Source organism: Pinus tabuliformis, chromosome 1_2 (genome assembly GCF_031772625.1).
Source record: "Pinus tabuliformis cultivar Carrire ecotype Pingquan chromosome 1_2, CPIR1, whole genome shotgun sequence".
Lineage (NCBI taxonomy): Eukaryota > Viridiplantae > Streptophyta > Pinopsida > Pinales > Pinaceae > Pinus > Pinus tabuliformis.
The window spans coordinates 1016943744-1016960157 of record NC_142298.1 but is presented as its reverse complement, the minus strand read 5'-3'; positions in this window follow the sequence as shown (position 1 = coordinate 1016960157).

The window sequence follows — 16414 nt, the reverse complement described above, 5'->3', positions numbered from 1 at the left end:
ACTTACATGAAAGTTAGGAGAGCTTATGAAGCGGGCTTATGACTATATACAGTAAAAACAATAGTAAGTTAAATACAGAAGCTTATGAAACTAGTTCTTGGAGACCTCTTTGGTTGCTGATTTAATCATTTTCAAGAAATGTATTAATATGGAAACTTGAACAAAAATGGTATTACGGTAACATTGGGTTTTTCCTTCGATGTATCCCATAATATATGTAACATTTATTTTTTGGAATAAAAATAGAGAAACTTCAACTGGAGTTTAAAATCCCATAAAAAAAGAGAAGATAGGAATTTTCTGTCTGTTCAAATAATGTGAACAGCATTGGCAGTTCATCTTCTTGGCTGTAGTTGCTCACTGTAATGACTCCATCATAAAAAATTTTTTACAAGGTATTCTAATGTATGAATGGTCCTATGAACGTAACCTCATAATTTATTTTGGCACTTACTGCTCTGACCCTCCATAACATTTTTCTGGCAATCAATTCATTGTTTCCGATGATAGTAAAGGTTTGATCCTATTCATTCTAGTTTCATTAATGAATTTTCACCTTGGGAAAACTCTCAACTCCTCGCGGTTTGCAAAAGGATGATACGAAGGGACATCTAGAAATTTATATTAATTACAGATTTGATTATCTTGTACGCTGGGTACGTTCTTGGGTTCTGTGTGACTTCTTATTGCTCTGCCCTGTGCGTGGCACGATAAGGCTCATTTTCCATAGTCACCACTCTCGAGCTTGTCGTCCGATCGATGGAGGCTGTGAATTTTTGGAGATCTACGGTTAACGTTACCTTCCAGGTTAAGTCAACTATAACTCGTTTGTTTATGTTGTTTTCTCACTTTGGCACCAGCTCCATTTTTCTGTTGCTTTCTCTCCGCGACCTGCTTTGCTATGGCACAAGGGCCTTGAATGAGTTAGCATTCTCAGAACCAGGTTATGGCATCTGGGCTATTGAGTGAAGATGGTTGAGTTTTGTTTTCAATACTTATAATTTTCCTGTCATAAAGCTCTCCTAGTCATGCATTTTCCTAACACCATTAACTAATGGTTGCTCTGGTTTTCTGTTGTAGGGACCCTTCACCAGGACTCCAGAGCTATGCACTATCGTTGCGTGGGAGTGTTGTTACCATACTCGTCACCGAAATCCCGGGTAAGGGGTTTATCTCCAGATTGAGGGTTTTTGGCGAAGCTTGCCTCATTGCATAATTGGACAGGGTTTTGATTTCTACTGTTTAACTGAAATGGTTTTCCCAACTAGCTTACAGTCCCACAGTATTTAGAATTTTTATGTATTTGATTGGCTGTATGCTGTAGAAGTGTTGAAACCCTATGCGACCTTCGTGTAGAGGGTTTGACTCCAACATGAAGCTCAGACAGTGGTTATTTAATGTAATTTTTGAATTACCCCTTGCCAGGGTTTCATCCCATGGCGCTTTTGTTTATTTAATGGACAAAAGTGCTTCAGAATTAATCCTCCAGGGTTAACCTGAGAGATGCCAGTCAATTTGCAATTTACTGCTTCCCTCTTGAATTAATCTTGTATGTCTATATATATAATTCAAGGGTTTGGATATTGACTCGTTTTCGTTCAGCTACATTTGTTGCACATTAACATGTAATTTTCCTTAGAGTTCTGGTTCTTAATCGAATGGGAAAGGTACACGGCTGTAACAACCTCTTGTTAAGGTTCCTCGTTTCATTTTTCTTATGGGTTGTCAAGAGTTTTCAGGGAACCCACTCTGTTTGACAATTACCTTTTTTATTTTCCTGGTTGATACCAGAGGATTTACGTGAGGACAATGACTCTATATATAAATGTTTTCCTTGTTTTAAAAGCTATCAAGAACTAGATAAATCATAGCCTTGTGCTTCATTCATTCCTTGTCTTTCACTGTTAGTAGAATTGTTTAAAGGATTTCACCACTATTTTGTTGATTCCCACTGTCATTTTATGAGAATGTTCAGAGCATATAGCTAGCTGAATTCGTTTATTTTCTTGAATATCTCATGGTTATTGTTTGTTAAAAATATGACTTAATAAAATTATTGTCACCTCATTTGTTCTGTATTGCTCATTATAAAGTCGTACTATAGAAATTACCTACCATGCTTATTCGTATAACTCAGGGTGTTACCAATTTGGCACGCCAGAGCCTGCTTCTGCCGGTACCTTAAGAAAGATATGTTCCTAGGGTTTCATGCACCATTGTTGCCTGTATAATTTCAGTGAAATGTATATAATCTCTTATACCTTTTTCCTTGGCATCGAGCTTTACAGTTTGTTCCAGTTTCAATCCCAACACACGAGAGTTCAACAATGGAGGAAAACATCTATTGCCCAAGTGATTTATCTTATTCCTACCCTTAGGGATTTCTCTGTCCTTGAACGGGGCTTCACATGGCTCAAATTTTCCCTTATAACCTTACGGTTTTCCTATAGTGACGCCCTGCTAACAGCTTGCCCAACCTACAAGGATTCTAAGAGTACATCACACTGCCGTTTTCCTTTAAAACGTAGATACATTTTTTCAATCTGTCAATGTTATTATCGAATTCTTTTTTTTAAAGGTTATAGCTACTCAGAAGTTCCTATTACAATTCTTAATTTCTATCAATGACACAGAATTATTTAAGCATAGCAGTTGTAATCATACATACCTGTCTGCTTGATGTCCCAATATTACTACAACAAAACTGCTCACCTCTGCTTCCTATATTATGGTGATCCGTGCAGTCCTACAGAAGCGAAACTTTCTCTTGTCTTCTGCTTCTAATCTGCCACCCAACCTCGAGATTCGTCTTTCGGGACCAGAATCTCTCCCCCGTGCTCTCTTGCAGGACCACTGTCCTTGGCAAGATATCTGCACCTAGTGCTTGGCTATCTGGTCCTCACCAGACTTAGCCCTTTCTTCCTTTATTTTTCCTCTCTGCCTGTCCTCACAACGCAGACTAACTTTTTCCTCCCCTTTCCTCTGGAAACCTTCCAGTTAGGAGAGGTAGTTAGGGTTGCAGCCACTGCAACTATTTTTTCCAACTTCCCCCTCAGAAGTTGCCAACATTTTTTCCAAGAAAACATTTCTTATCTTGTTAAAGAAAAACTAAAAATATTATTAAATTCAAAAACAGTTAATAATGTCATATTCAGTTTTTAACCACAGTAAAATCAAATATTTACATTTTCCTGGGGCATTACACTCACAATGAGAATTCACAATGTACTGCCTCTTTCTTAACTAAAGCTACATGTCAGTCAAAGTTCTCAAAGTTTCTTTTCTTGTCATAGAGAATGTTTTGTTACTTCAACAGTGTAGGGTTGGTTTCCTAGATAGTAAATTCAAAAACGGAATTGTTTCAAAGAATGTTGTTGAATAGGTTGTTCTCAACTAATATGCTGTGGTTCATTGACCATTTCAACAACAGTCCACATCTTTTATGATTATTTGGAGGACAAAGGTTTGCCATATATATTTTCCCTGAGGGTTCATAGAACTAAAGTATTTTGGCTTTCATTAATGTTAGGATGAATAAAATCTATTTGTATAGTTTATGATGATCAATGGATTCCAAAGTGCAGTATGGAAAGGATTATGACTACCATGCTCCAGTAAAACTGTTGTACAAGCTACTGCATTCTATGGCATGAACAAAAGATGAAAATTTGGTGGTGATTTCTCAGGTTAGAATACAATTAAGTGTAAATATATAAGATTGACAAGCTATCACTGAATATTATTCATGTTTGTTGATTATATATAATAAGGTTAAGAATGCCTACCCCAACTAAGGTTTTTTGGTGATTGACAGGTTCTGGTTGTAGATATAAATATTGGTTATGAGGATATTGTAAATACACAGGTAGAACCATGAAAACTGAAAATTATTTATCTCAACTATTAGGAAGTTTTGTTGGCAATTTCAACATTCTATGCATTCTGGATTTTTGTCAAGTTATGGGCTATAGTTTATGATATTTGAAGAATTCATCATTTATAATATGTTCTCGGACTATTCATATGCAATTGGCGGTTGTAGGTTGTATTTGGCATATGTTTTCAGACTATTCCTCCCTCAACCTTTCTTTACAATATTTCTTACTGCACTGCACTAATGTGGCAGGTTTCACGAAGAATATGAATCAATGTTGGAGAAGAGTTAAAATTGTGGAAGCATATGTTTGTGTAAAAGTTAACGAATAACCAAATTGACAATACAATTGAGATTTTAATTAATTAATTAATAAAGATATATATATATATATATATATATATATATATATATATATATATATATATATAGAATAATTTAGATTGTAGATGTTATTTGGTTTCCAATATTCATTATTTTCAATTTTTTATATTTTTCTGAAAAATACTTGTACTTTTTAATCATTCATAGAAATTCAACAATTCCAACTTCATAAGTCTATCGGCCTCTCTTTGTACCTTTTGGGACAATTGCTAGTTTAATATTTTTGAGGTTCAATTTTGTAGGTTAGGGTTTCCCTAAGTATGATTTCCTCATTTTAAATGAATTAAATCGAACAAGGAACCAATGTTTGATTTAAATACCAATTTATTTCCAATTGCGTACACAATCGGTTCTAAAATATTCTAATATGGCAATTCCACACTTAGATTCTCAAAGCCGCTTGTAGAAACACGTTGATCTACATTAACTCGTGATCATATTTTTGCACTAACGAATTCATCTATCAATAATGGTGATGGCCGCTTTGCAAGATCACTCATGACTCATTGGTTTGATACCTTAATTACTTTGGTTTTGCCAATTTGTATTCATAAGTATATACACAGGAACATAGAGGGTTTCAAGGAACAAAGAGCGTTTCTGCAAGGAACAGAGAGGGTTTCTGGAAGGAACAGAGGAACAAAAAAGATTGAGAAATGTTTGCATATTCACAAAGATGGTGATAGTGCCACACCAATGTCACTTTGTTTCTGTTGTGCTAAGAGATGGCTAGAGAATTGCCTCGATTTGTTCCAGAGGGATTCTCCAGACGACACGAGAAATTAGGCTTTTGGGAGGAATTGATGGAATGGAATCCAGCGGTGGGCCTGGCAAAACTACTCCATTCCCTGCCTGATTCCTGCCACGACTTTCTATTATGAATCCACTGGAAAATGGTGCCGCATCTTCATCAACCAAACCTTCCTCCACACTGCAATGAACCAACTCCTTTTCTTCTACAATCAAACCTTCCTCCTCATCGAGAAAATGGAGAGACAAACACCAATGTTTGAGAGCCATGAGACTAGGGTTTCTATGATGGGCATTAAGGGCATGAGGCCCAACGACAGTAGAGCACATACTCGTTTATTCGTGGGTGGCGAGAGATAGATATTAGGACCCTCATTCTTAGGAAAATGGGAGACATGGGCACTGACTGAGTGGGAAATAGCATGAAACAGCGGGCTAGGCCATCTTAAAATGGAAACAGGTTGGCTTAAAATGGAAACAAGGTAGCTGAAACCATTGAAACTTCTTTGGTGTAGAGGTCGAAAATCTTTTTGGTGCCAAATTGTTTTAGTTTTTATATGTTGGGGATCTCACTGTTATTTTGCAAAGGAACTCGAAGCTGAGCTAGAAGTTTCAAGGAAGACAGCAAAGGGTTTATTTTCCACAGGTATTTTCCTTTCAATTTGATGTATTTCCCTTGCAAAGATGTTGGCATTGGTATTATTTTCCTTGCGTAGCTGTATTCATTGGTATAGTTGTAGGAATTGGGATTATTTTCATGGTATAGATGTAGGCATTGGGATTATTTTCAGGGTATGTTTGGGTTTGTGAGTATAATTTAACGTGTTTTCCAACTAGGGAAAGTACTTTTGAATTATACTAGTGCATGAACATGGAACCCCAACCTAATTTGAATTAATTGGTCTCTAGCAGAGTCTATATATTGCATTCATGTTCATCAATAACATATTATTACATTTTATTAGAAATTTGAATTGTCTCTCTCATTCACTAGTTAATTTCTTAGTGGTTTTATTCTCTCTTGTTTCTTGTTTTGCAAGTAACTATCTAGTATTTTTTCACACTTATATCTTTCTATTATAGTTTTATCTTGGCTAAGAAACTCATCTTGGTACCATTTCCTAAAGTCTTGCATTACTGTGATTTGAATCTATTCTCCTTCAAGGAAGTTTTGTTCAAGAACGCTTATTTTAATTTTTCTTATGTAATTCACTCTTGGAACCATTTCCAAGAAGCTCATATGAATTGATTATCCCAACCTTAGACGAATGAAATAATGATTTGTTACTAGATGTATCTATCCTTTTAGCATGGTGTATTTTTATGGAGGTGATTTTCCTCATTTTATTTGTAGATAATATGTGTTTTTTAACCTCTCAATGAATCTTTATCTTTGAAATTAATCATTGGTATCATTAGGTCTTTGTTGCAATTGCTTCTGAATTTCAGATAGATTTTCTAGCAACAATGCATTCAATTCTAATGGTATTTCTCTATCTTGGATTATCCTTTCATTATCTATCACGTAGCTTTAGAGTATTTCTTTTAGGATCCTCACTATTTCTACAAGATTTAGGAGTGTTTCCACTTTAGGATCCTCACCATTTCTGCAAGATTTAGGGGTTTTTCTACATTCATCCTCTCTTGATATTCCTCGCATTTGACATGGTTGGTTTCTTCAAGAGAACATCATACCATACTGGGTTTTCCTTGTGATGTTGGTTCCACTTTTTTCACTCAATTATATTTTCTTTTTAGTGTTGTAATGCAAAAAATTCAATAATTAGTTGTAAATTAGCATCACAATTTAAATTAATAATGGAGTATAAACTTTTATATGCAATTGTGTCTTATACCATGATAGTGTTGGACCCTAACCCAACATACAACATTCTAACAATCCTAGTTCCTTTGGGTGTGTTTTGAGAAATGAGGTCATCCTTTTATGAAAATGCACTCCCCATTGGCTCATTGCTATATAATTCAACTTTTGTGCAATAAATGGCCACATTGTGTCACTTGATATCTACCATTCTAGGAGATGCATTGGGATGATCTTTTGCTTGAATATGTGATTTCTTAAGAATGTACCCATGGGTGTTACCGATGCTACTATGGGGGATTCAATGATATTCACTACTTTTATGGAAATGTTAACAAATGCACGAGGGCAAGATGCTGCTATGATGATGCATGAGGTAAGCTTGAGTATTGTCTTTTATATGTTCAATTATCTTATATACCTTATTATATTATGCTAATTTATGTTTGTGGAATGTAGGCAATCGCTAAAGTCATTCCAACCCCTAGAACACCTTATAATACATCTAAGGTAATGATAGTGGTAAAACTTGATCAATATTTTTGTGCATTTAGTTAACTTATTTCACTATATATATTTATTAATATTTGTGTTTTTACTAAGTGTGCATTTTGTTGGCATGTAGGATTCATTTATGCCCCTGAATACAACCAATGTCGGCATGCAGGGATCATTAATGCCCCATATACATCTAATGTTATGCAAAATGTAAGATTCAACCATTTATTTGTGTGAGTTTGATTATGTTATTTGTTGAGAAATCTAGGGCATATATTTAATAAAGTTTTTGCACAACGACTCCATGATTTATGAGGTGTTACGAAGAGCTACATCATGCCTTCAAATGGATCACCCCATCCATTTTTTTCTTCTTGTACATACAATACTATTTTAATAAGTAACCCAAGCAATATATTATTCCAAAACATGATGTCAAGTTACTTTTCTAGGGTTTTTATGTAATCAAGAGGCATTTTTAGGGTTTCTTAAATTCAAACCTTATATCATACTCTTTTCCCTTTATGTCATTCTAGAGTTTATCCCATTCCCTAGAAATCAAATCATAGGGAACAAATACTTAAGATTAAGGTTTCTAAATACTAGGGTATTTCTTAAAATATAAACCCATAAATTCAACCCTACTACATCTTATGATGGACCCTTTAAAAGAAAATTAGTATACATACCTCATAGAAACCTATCTATACTGATTAGTATTTAGCAAACAACACTATATCGTAAACAACAGAGGCCCCTTCATAAAAACCACTTACAGCCAGTACTCCCCTCTGCTAACAGCTTGTGGTTTCAACATACAGCTATTACAACTCAAGGAGGACAGGAAACTGTAAATCCATGTGGTCAACCAGAAATAGCCCAGATTATTCATCGTGATCCTGAAAGGTGTGCAAGTGTTTAGCTAATCTAGCATCAATATGTTGACAACCATAAGGTTGGAAGGCCATTGTTGCTCAAATTCATCAATGTAGATATGTTGATGAAGGTATGACCAAAGCTTACTTATATTGAAGCATGTGAAGGGATTCAAGGGAGAAATGGTGACCAAATCTTCCATAATGTTGGGTCTTGAAGAATCTGATAAAGAGATAAAGCAAACAATGAACGACACATGTGCTATGGGTGTTGATATCCTTACAATGGAATAGTATTTGCAGCCCATGGCTTTCAAAGAACGAAATTTGATTAGTATTGTTGATATAGGCTCTGGAGAAACAATGGCATATCCTTTACCTGCTATTGTTCATGTTAATATGCAACCTTATCTAGCTTCAGATTCTGAACCCTGAATGCGAGCATTCTTGCATTCATAGTCGTTGCATTATTATTTGCGGAAGCTTACACACACCTTTCATGAAGAAACGATTATGGTGCTATTACTATTGAGGAAGCTAACTCCACGACAATCTCCTGATTGTTTTGATTGACATCGTTGATTCTTTGGGTGATAGTCAACAATTTGGATGAATTTCCTGGCAATAGATTAGAATTTGGATAAATATGATGCCAAAAATAAACTTCTTTGAGAACATTGTAGCTAAACTCCAATTCATGTGTAAATCACACCAGTTTTGGATCGAGGATTGTGAAAGCAGGTTTGCTATGGAATAGTTTCTGGTGTTGAATCATTAGGTCTCAAAAGATACAGGCCTGTAATATTGGTTAAGAGGTGCCTTAATTTCCACTGTTCTGGACCTGTAGCACTCAAAGGAAGACAAATCATGCCAAGAATATTGTGGCCAATAACACTAGACGGGTGAGGAGAATCACACAAGTATAAACTTGCAATGTCAATAGAGAAAGGGTTAAAATATGTAGAGTGCCCCAATCCAGATCCATCGCATCTATTCAACTACCATAGCTTTATCACACAGATCTTGTATATACAACATGAAAGGGTATTTAGATTTATTTACGAAAAATAGAAATCAATCTTAGATGCCTTATAAAGTATTGATTTGGCCGTAGATTCAATGTGTGCAAGGTCAAGTTGCAGATTGGGTATGGGCATCTTTTAGAGCCCAGTTTTGATACAGAGACAACAACTCTGAGCGAAAATAAGGAAAATGCATTTGTCATGCTTCCCTCATCTTAGAGATGTTGACGTTGATGTTTTGTTGGCCAAAACATTATTGAGGTGGAGAAGCTTAAGAAGATTGGTTTCATTGTTTACTTCATTGATTCAAGGGCATTGATGTAACAGCAACTATTAAGGAAAATGCCCCAAGTATTTGTGTTGTATATAAAATATCACAAGGCATGTTGGCTTCAGTTCACCCAGCTTCATCTACAACGTTCGAAACTGGCAGTTTAGAATATTTTAGAGATCATTCCAGTTGCAGTTCATATAGAAACAATTTGAGCTCTCTCAAGACAACTATTTTCTCTAACAACATGAGAGGTGGTCATGAAAATGACAACGTCTCATGTGATTATGAAATAGCATCTACATTAGAGAAAGTGAATGAACCTTTGTCACAGATCTAGAAAAACATTATGATTGAGCTAGAAGGTTAAGGCTTGAACACAATCATACTCTAGGTATGTTTGTTGTAGCCTAGGAAGAATCACTAAATAAAAAAAGATCAAATCCAATGAACTAGCTCTCCAAAGGACAGAAGGGAGAAGGAAAGCATAGGAAGCACATGCATCTACTCATCAAGGATACAAAATATACTCAATAGAAGAAATTTAATCTGCCACAAATTTTTCATCTGAATCATTCAAGATAGGAGAGGGAGGTTGTTGCAGTCCACAAGGGAAGTTTGCAACATACCACAGTGGCCATCAAAGTTCTTAGAAGTGCAGCAGCTCAAGAAATACAACAACAATTTCAACTTTTGCTACTTTTTCTTGGAGCTTGTCCTAAGCATGGGTGTTGGGTCTATGAATATATGGCAAATGATAGCCTAGAAGATTGTCTATACTGCAAAGGCAAAAATACTCCCTTTGCATGGTTTTCATGCTTCAGTGTTGCTTGGGAAGTGGCATTTACAGGATTTTTCATCACAGTGCCAAGCCAAAGCCGATTGTTCATCATGACTTGAAGCCTGCTAATATCTTGCTTGACCACAATTTATTAGCAAGATTGGTGATGTGAGTCTTGCTAGGCTTGTGCCTACAAACACTACAACCAGGGTAACAGAATACAAAGACACCATCCCTGCAGGTACATTTTGTTATATTGATCCAGAAAACTAAAGGACTGGTATCTGTGTACCCATGTCTGATTTCTATGCTCTGGGAATATTATTTCTGCAATTGCAGATAGCAAAACCACCCATCACTCTGACACATGCAGTTGAAAGAGTAATTGAAAATGACTGATTTCAACAAATTCTGGACAGTAATGCTGGAGATTGGCCTCTTAAGGAGGCATTATAATTATTAATTAGCAATGTTAGGATTGAAATGTGCAGAGTTGTAGCGCATGGACATATCAGACTTGGAAAAAGATGTTCTGCCAGTACTAGAGAAATCCAAATCCCTGACTGATGGTGGAAGTTTTGTAAATGAGAGTTGTCTAACATAGGTGGCAGAGATTGCCTTATTAAGTTGATAAAGTTTCAAGGAAAAATTTAAATAGTTTCAGTTTTAAAAGGCAGAGGATCAGCATTCAAGTGAATCAGTTCCAGACTTGGGTTGTGTAAATTAGAAAGATAATATAATGCCTTAAGCCTTAAGGGAAATCTTGCTATTTCCCCTTTCTTTCTCCTTACCTTCTTACAATCAATTTTTTGATTAAATCACTCTAGGAGATTCAATCACCATTAATTGCTTATACTTATTTTTTGGGATTCTAGGAACTGAATCTTTTCCTTAATATGAAGAATCTTAACCATGCCTTGTCATAATTCTCTTTGTTGGATCCTTTGGTAGAGGAGTGGTCTCTTGGGACTTTATGAAAATAGTGTTTGTTGTCATCCTCTGCAGGTGTAGTAGACACCTGTTGATTGGAGCACTGTACATTTGAGCTTTTGAGGTGCCTTTTCAACTTTTTGTTTGAAAAGGTCCTACATGGATTTAAACTTGGATCGATCCTAAGAGAACTTTTGACTTATCAATTCTATCTTCCCGTGTTGATATGTATGTAGTGTGGGCTCAGTAGCAAAAACTTTTAACCTCAATACCAATGACAATGGAGCAACTATGAGCCCTTTTTTGGTTCCTTTTTATCAGCACTCTATTTTACTCGTTTATGTCTCTTTATTTTGAATTTTAATTTAATTTAATTTTGAATTTATAGACAGACTGTGTTATTGGTTGTTTTGATCAATACTAGTTTACTTTTCCTGCTTCTGTTGGCATTTTACTCATTGAATTGGCGAGGGTTCTGTATTTTTCCACTTATATTTATTTGAATTTTAGTTTAGTTTAATTATGAATTTATAAAGAGACTGTGTTATTGGTTTTTTTGATCAATACTGGTTTGCTTTTTTTGTTTTTGTTGGAATTTTCCTGATTGAATTGGCGAGGGTTCTTTGTTTTTCCACTTCTATTTATTTGTTTCCTTCTTATTTACTGATTGAGATTTTGTTTATTGCAGTATTCGTGGGCAATGTGAAGTTATCATGTTTGATGTTATGGCACGATTGACTTACAAGAATGTCCCAACGTGGCACAAAGATCTTTGCAGGTATCTCTTTTGCAGAGGGGTTGGATCTCTAAGTAGAAATGAAGGTTCCTTAATTGTGTGGTGGCACAACTGTGTGAACCGATTAGCTAAATATCTTTGTGAATTTCAGGGTGTGTGAGAACATTCCTATTGTTCTTTGTGGAAACAAGGTTGATGTGAAGAATAGGCAAGTGAAAGCTAAGCAAGTTACCTTTCATAGAAAGAAGAATCTTCAGTAGTATGAGATATCTACAAAAAGTAACTATAACTTTGAGAAGCCATTCCTGTACTTGGCACGGAAGCTCTCAGGGTGAGCCTTTAATCTTATATTAAAAAAATTGCATTGATTCTATAATGGGTTATTTTAATAGGGATCCAAACCTTCATTTTGTGGAGTCACCTACTCTTGCTCCTCCTGAGGTTCAGATAGACCTTGCAACCCAGCAACAATAAGTAGAATGCTATTTTCTTATTAATTTTTGTTAACTTTTATTGAAATAATTTGTTCCATTTCTAAAAGATTGAAACTTTGGCTTACAATCTTTTATGTTGTCAGGTACGAGGCAGAACTTGTAGCAGCTGCAGCCCAACCCCTTTCAGATGACAATGATGATGCTTTTGAATAGCTTTGCTAAGATGCTTTTGCATATTTAGGGATTGGCAGATTCAATTAGTTTTGTATCATTGGAGTTTGCTCTTGAGTTCCGACATTTAATTCTGATTTGTATTTGGGGCTTAGAATAGCATTATCGCATCTCCCTATATGTGATTTGGGTACTGTGCAGATGTTTTCATCAGTGGAGTTGGCTAAGCTATCTTAGTTCAACTCCATTACAGATTTATTTTTATATGCTAAGACAGTTTTTTCCGTTATATACTCTTGCACATTTTGCACAAGAACTTTTTGTACTCTTCAAATATTTCAAGAATGCTCAAGTGCCTTTCGTTGTGTACTGTTGGGGGAAATTCTAGTTGCGATGATTGTTGCTTGTAATATATTATGGCTTGTTAAAACTTTCTCTAAAAATTCTGGCGATGTCTGAGGATTTATTTTAACTTTGAAATTGGTTTACGTAGGTGATAACTGTGGCTATCAAGCCTGCCTAGGTATTCTTGTGGGTATGTTGTCTGTGAAAAGTTGACAGTAATTAAATATGCTGGTTGGACATTGCATTTATATATGGGTGGCCATGTTAAACTCATGTGGTCTTGGAGGAAAGCATTTTCTGCTCTGTATTAATGCTGGCGTGATTTAGATTTTATAGGAGTGTTCCAACATGAATTGTTAGTCCTCACTTTTATATATTTATCACTTATATTCATGCCAATGCTGGGTAATTTTGGCTTTGAAGGAAATAGTTCTATGTCGTTTTATTGCTTAAGCATCACATTTTATCTGCTGTTGGTTTGACATGTTTAATGCTTGAGCAATATTTTCTGAAGTGTTGCTAGTCTTCATGTCTGTTGGAAGAAAACCACGTCACGCATGGAATACTGCATTGTGATGTTGGTAATTACTTGTGTGGAAATGTGAATGCTGGACTGAGCGCTCCACACACACAGCTTGTTATTATTTAATTGACAGAGTAAACCTACAGATTTACAGGGGTGCCAAGTTTTGTTGGAACACAAAGTAAAACTTGAGCGTAAATTTAGTAATGAATTGAATCCCCTCTTGCTAAAAAAGGTAATATTAATAACCCATATGCACTGGTTTCTATCAAACAACAATTTCTGTGGTGGTTTCTCTCATACACGAGTACTATTTGTGAACTTTGAATGTGAAACTAGTTTGAAAGAACATTCAAAATGATTTTATTTATTCTTTTAAATAATTTTTTATATTGTCTCTAGAGAGACAAATCAAATTGTCTCTTAATAGACAATAATTCTTGTCTTTATAGAGACAATAATAATGTGTTCTATATTGTCCTTATAGAGACAAATTTTTGAGACATTATATTTTGAGACACCGGCTTAGAGACAATATTTAAGACAATACACAAGTTTCTTTTTGTCTTAAGTTAAGACAATTGACTCAAATATTGTCTTAAATATTATCTTAAAACCCCCTACATGTAGTAGTGAAAAGACCAAATACATCAAGGAAATAAAGAAACAATATATCTCAAAAACTCTCCTTAACTTAGTTAACCTTAAAAAAACTAACTTTAACTTCATAAATGTTAAATTATATGACCGTCCAATATGTCAAGCGAAAGACTAAGTGCTTATGTACATTAAACACTCATACCTGATAAAGAATATGGTGCCTTAATCTGGTCTAGACGCTCACGGTTAGATCTCCAAGCGTATAATTTTGATTTATGAGAAGTTTTTAATATTTAACTTTTATTTTATTGCAATGAATTTAATTGGATATTCATTCCATTTAAAATGAACTGGCATGTGGGATGAACCGAAGTTGAATCTGAACATGCTGACACGATAATCGTTGGTGGATAGAACGAATCAAAAATTGATATATAGATTTTTTTGGCTAGATTTTAATAAAATTTGGTAATTTTTTTTGTTTGGAAATTTAAGATATTTTCTATTTTCAAAATTTTAAATATCTGGGAGTTTTTGATACTAAAAAAACATAAGATTTAAACGCTCAACGCATTGCTCTATGGTAACAATTAATTGTCATTATAAATGAACATATATATACTACGTATAGCTAACTGTCAGTCAAGGCATGTGTGCACTAAATCAGTTTAGCTGTGCAACGCCACTGGGCAAACACTTAGAATTCTTTTTGATATTAACTTCAACTTCAATCACATTAGATGAGGATGAAGACGGGTATCGCGAATCCCCGTGCAACTGTTTCGGGGATGATTGTTCGAGATCTCTTTTTGTTATTAACTTCCACTTCAATCACATTAGATGAGGATGAATACGGAATCGCGAATCGCCACGCAACTTCTTCAGGGATTCTTCTTGTTTTGGGATCAAAAAATGCGCCACTAACCACTACAAGAAGCCTCTATTCAATGCCAAATAAGATCACATGATATCGGAAGTCAAGATAAGATTGTGTATGAATAAATTGTAGAATATTTTTATTTTTATTAATGCTTCAGTTAGATGATAGAGGTAGGTGGCCGTAGCTACTGGATTATGTCGTTGTTAATTTTAGATATGGTTGTTATACATCCTTAATCGAAATGATGTGGGATCGAAGTATTAATTGGTTTCCAAACTAGATTCCTTGCCCCAGTTCACCGGAGAGCCTCTTAATCAACCTCGTTTACAACACCAGATAAACTATCATTGGAATTAATTATCAAGGAGCAATAAGTATTTAAGCAGATCAATACAATGACATAACAATTAACCATAGCATAAACACAAATTACCGAGGAAACCGAAAGGGAAAAACTAACAATTCTGGCTTTTCTTTGTGCAAACAATCATTACGAGAAAGGGTCCTTGAGTCTTAGAGGCTGAATTTGGCTCTCATGCTAAATGTACAGAGCTTCCTTATGACACTATTTCTTTTAAAGAGAAATAAATAATGCAATTAAGTTGGAAATATAAATATAAATAAATTCATAATTTCAATTTAATTAAAGATTACTAATAAGATCCATACCAAAATCATATAATACAAAGCATAATGTATAAGGGTTCATAATTTGCAATGTATTTTACCTATCATCTAATTCCACATTCTAGTAACTATAAATACAACAAAACTATGTAGAAGAATCTCATGAATACAACTTGTACCGTTCACCTTGAAGTGGAGATTAATCTTGACCTTGCCGCTATTTGCACTTCTTTGTTGTGGTCTGCCTCAAAGTGTAAATGTTGATGTGGTTTGACCAAATGTAATGACCCACCCATTGACCTCCCAGCCTATTCCTTGGGTACTCTTCTTCGTCATGGACCTCGAGCTGCAATGACGTTGTACAATGGAGGAAGTGTGATAGTTGATAGTGGTGAACACTCCTTGGCTCAAAAGTCCTCTCTGTAAGGACCTCTACCTCACCAAACACAACTACTACTATAGCTCGTAGTCGCTATGTATCTCATCCATCCAACAATAGGGTAACCCAAAAGTCCCTTCTCCCATGGCTTGCCCCTTCATAAGTGACACTTAACACTTCATTCACAATTATTTATTTTTATTAATTCCAAAGTTTGATTATTTACCCACCCATGTGTCATACCCTAAGCAAGACTCTCCAAAATCATATACTTAAATTTCAATTAGAAAATTATATTTTTCCTCACCCCAAAGAAACTTTGTAGTTGTCTCTTGATTCTCTTTTCTATTCCTTAATTCTCTATTTCTTCTCTTGGTTGTCTCATGATTCCCCTTTCTACTCCTTAATTTGTGTTCATTACTGAAGTCAACTGAGTGGTCTCATATTTTATCCGGTAACTACCTCCTAATTTAACTCAATTTGTGTCTTAGATGAATATTCTTTTGTTGGCT